Source organism: Chiloscyllium plagiosum, unplaced genomic scaffold (genome assembly GCF_004010195.1).
Source record: "Chiloscyllium plagiosum isolate BGI_BamShark_2017 unplaced genomic scaffold, ASM401019v2 scaf_9129, whole genome shotgun sequence".
Taxonomy (NCBI): Eukaryota; Metazoa; Chordata; class Chondrichthyes; order Orectolobiformes; family Hemiscylliidae; genus Chiloscyllium; species Chiloscyllium plagiosum.
In genome coordinates this window covers 34819-38751 of record NW_025214474.1, presented here as the reverse complement: position 1 = coordinate 38751, position 3933 = coordinate 34819, and the positions used below count along the sequence as shown (strand labels likewise).

General features: G+C 50.8%; 1 long non-coding RNA gene across 1 annotated transcript in view; it reads right to left on the bottom strand.

Moving 5' to 3' along the window:
• Positions 1-1181: 1181 nt before the first annotated feature.
• The window catches only part of LOC122547908, an 11253-nt gene continuing 8501 nt past the window's right edge, over positions 1182-3933 (bottom strand). The window contains exons 2-3 of the long non-coding RNA XR_006311121.1: positions 1567-1672; positions 1182-1454 (exon numbers count right to left, since the gene is read on the bottom strand). This is a non-coding gene — a long non-coding RNA (uncharacterized LOC122547908). The remainder of the gene's footprint in view (positions 1455-1566; positions 1673-3933) is intronic.

The window sequence follows — 3933 nt, the reverse complement described above, 5'->3', positions numbered from 1 at the left end:
ACGGCCAATCCACCCTAACCTGCACATCCCTGAGCCCTATGGCGCAATTTAGCACGGCCAATCCACCCTAACCTGCACATCCCTGAGCCCTATGGCGCAATTTAGCACGGCCAATCCACCCTAACCTGCACATCCCTGAGCCCTATGGCGCAATTTAGCACGGCCAATCCACCCTAACCTGCACATCCCTGAGCCCTATGGCGCAATTTAGCACGGCCAATCCACCCTAACCTGCACATCCCTGAGCCACTATGGGTAATTTAGCACGGCCAATCCACCCTAACCTGCACATCCCTGAGCACTATGGGGCAATTTAGTACGGCCAATCCACCCTAATCTGCACATCCCTGAACACTATGGGGCAATTTAGCCCGGCTAATCCACCCTGACCTTCACATCCCTGAACACTATGGGCAATTTCCATGGCCAACCCACCCTAACCTGCTCATCCCTGAATACTATGGGACAATTTAGCATGGCCAACCCACCCTAACCTGCACACCCTGAATACTATGGGACAATTTAGCATGGCCAATCCACCCTAACCTGTATATCTTTGGACTGTTGGAGCACCCGGAGGAAACCCACACAGACACGGGGGAGAATGTGCAAACCCCACACAGACAGTCACCCGAGGCTGGAATTGAACCCTGGTCTCTGGCGCTGTGAGGCTGCAGTGCTCACCACCAACCCAAACAAGTGTGGGTTTTTTTCTCTTTGGAAGGATGACTCAGTTCTGAACAAGACACACTGAACTAAAAATGTTCCCTCTGTTTGTCTCTCCTCAGGACCTGCTCTGTCTCTGCAGTGTTTTTCTGTGTTTGTTTCAGGCTTCCAGCATCCACAGTGTTGTGGTTTCACACTGTATGTTTTGTACCCCCCGTGTCCCTCTTTGCAAGATGCTGTATGCCTCCGTTCTGTCAAGGTGCCCCTGATAACTGTATACCCCCTCTGCTCCAGGATTGCCCGTTTACAATTGGAAGAGTGAGGAAAACCTCCCCATTCACCGGTCGGCCCATTTCTCCAACCTCTTGATGTCTGTCTTCCTCTCAGTTCACAAAACTTTGTGTGTTGCTTACAAGGAGTGAAATTGTGCCCCGGACACACAGGTCCAGGAGGGGGATACCGTGGGCCCACACAGATCGAGACGGTGTTCCCGTCAGGCCTGGTGCGAACGGGGCTGCGGGTCAGTGAGGAGGTCCCCTCTTACCTGCTCGTTCAGGATGACTGCAGCGACGATGTAGCAGACGGTCTTCCGCACAGTTACCGGCACCACGTCTTCTAGGGGAGAGTCGTAGCCCTGCACCTCGATGCCCTCTCCCTTCAGAAGCAGCTCCAGCTGAGCTTCCAGCGAGTCCATGTCTCCGGGAGGAGAAAGGGCATTCTTCAAGCAAGTCGCCCTTGAGAAACAGTGGGTCACCACCCTGAAACTGTGTGCTGCGGACTTTAGGAAACTAGTTTGGCAGGGAACACAGAAAAGGCCTGTTAATAACACACGAGCCTGTCACATCTCATTGCCCAGTGAGTCTCCTCAAAGCCAGACAGAATCAGAGGGTAGCAGCTTACCTAATCTCAGTCAGGGCATCGGCCTAGCAGGCCAACACAATCCGACACAGCACCCCTGTTCCACCAGGATTCTTGCTGCTGATGGCTATCCCATAACAGTTCGCACCTTTAAGAGGGGAGAATGCAGATTAATTAGCAGTGGACGATCAGCAGCTTGACTGGCCCAAACCCAAGTGCCAGAGAGACGCTCCTGCATCACTGCTAACTGCTCACAGTCTCTCTCCCAGCGTCAATGCTGAAGCCAAGCCTGAGATGGCACAGCCCGACAAGCCGAACAATACCACTGCACCGAGGTCGAACTGAGGGCGAGGAACAGCCAGAATTGTACTGAACGGTGCAGCACGCACCAAGTGCTGAAGGGCGAGATCAGGCTCCTGTTCTCATCGTTGGCACCCCTTGTGTTGGACTCCCTTGGTTGGGGGAGGGGGAGATTGGTCTTTCAGACAAAGTGCAGCCACTGGCACAGGGATATTGCAAGCAACAACATCACGGGACCGGCAACATCTCCAGATGAACACTTCATGCTCTCGTCAACACACAGATTACCGTTCCACCATTCCGGGACAAAAGACCAGAGGGAGAATGCAATTTTCTCGGGCTTCTCAGGGGCAGGGTGACAGAAGGGGCATGGCCAGGGCCAGGGAATACGGTCGAGAAAAGGACTGTGTCAGTGACCGAGTGGGATCGACCACTGAAGAATCAGGGCTCGGTGCTCCAGTACATCAAGCCCATGCTCCTTGAACACCACACACCCTTGAACCGGACAATGAGATGAACGGACAATACCTGCAGGAACTTGGAAAACAAATAAGCAAGCTGCCAAGCTTCTTCATGTATTGTACAGCAAAAGGAGGCTATTTGACCCATCAACCCTGTACTGGCACTTTAGTGAATCGATCCACACAGCTTTGCAAACATTTTCCCTTCAGGTCACACAGCAGGGCAACAGACCCCTCTCGTCCACACGAACTATCCTCTCTAACCAAACTGGTCCTGTTTGTCTGTGTTTAGTCCCCATCCCTCCAAATCTTTCCTGTTCATGTACTTATCCAGATGTTGTAAATGTACCCGTATCACCACTTCCTCTGCAAGTTCATTCCACACACAAACCCACTCTGTGTGTACAAAAGTTGCCCCTCCTGTCTTTTTGAAATCTTTTTCTTTTCACCTGAACAAGAAACTGCCCCCTAGTCTTGACATCGTCTCCCCGAGGGAAAAGACACCTGCCATTCACCTTATCCATACCCCTCATGATTTTATAAACCTCTGTAAGGTCACCCATCAAACTCCCACAGCTACAGTGAAGAGTCCCAGCCGAACCATCAAACTCCAGACCTGGCCACATCCTGTATATCTCTTCTGGACCCTCTTGAACTTTAAAGTATCCTTCCTATTACAGGGAGACGAGGACTGAACACAGTATTCCAGAACCCGTTTCACCAACGTCGATTCCAATCTCAAAATGACATTCCAATCCCTGTACTCAAAGGTCTCAGCATTGAAAGTGAGCGTGTGAAACAGCGTCTTCACCACCCTGTCCAATTGGAACGCAAACGTCCGAGAATTATGTACCTGAACCCCAACATCGGTCTATTCTTCAGCCCTCTTTTTTTTAATTGCACAACTATTCTCCCAATTCTGTTTCGATTGTTACGACTGAAGCTATGTCCACTCCGCAGTTCGGCACCGTCAGTCCCACTGTTTCTGCTGTGCCAGGAGCTGCCTCATTTCGTCCTGAAGAGCCCTTGACGATTTTCACTGACCGAAATCGCCAGTCTCTCCACGAAACTCATCGGTCTTTCCTGATGCTTGTCCAGAACCCCCATATCTTTCCAAATGCATGGTGTTGAGAATTCAGCACACACTGTCTCTCAATTCCTTCTGTCGATTAACACTCAAGATGAATGACTTCTTCAGAACCACATGAATGATCCTGGAATTTAATTCCCCCTGCCCGGTGTCTTTAGAAAATCTAAATGTATTTGCAGCACCCTCAATCTGACCACCAGTTGATGAGAGAACTCCCATCTAGTTCATCACCTCTGCCTTTTAACAAATCTGCACAAGCTGGAACTTATTTTCCATTTGTTCCCACAAGGTGGTTTCTGAATGCACTCTCTTGCCTGAAGCAGAATTCTATGGATTCAAGTCCAACGCAACAGAGATTTAAGCCCAAACACCCAGGCAACACTGACTCCAGTGCAGGAGTGAAGGAACATGGCACTGTCAGATACACTGTCACTCTGAAGAGAAATGAATGCAGAGAGACCCTGACGGAGTCTCGCATCGAATTCGAGGGCGTAGCAAGGGAACCGTCACCACCATTTCAAGCAACACCACACAGGATACCACACGGGCAGACGGGTC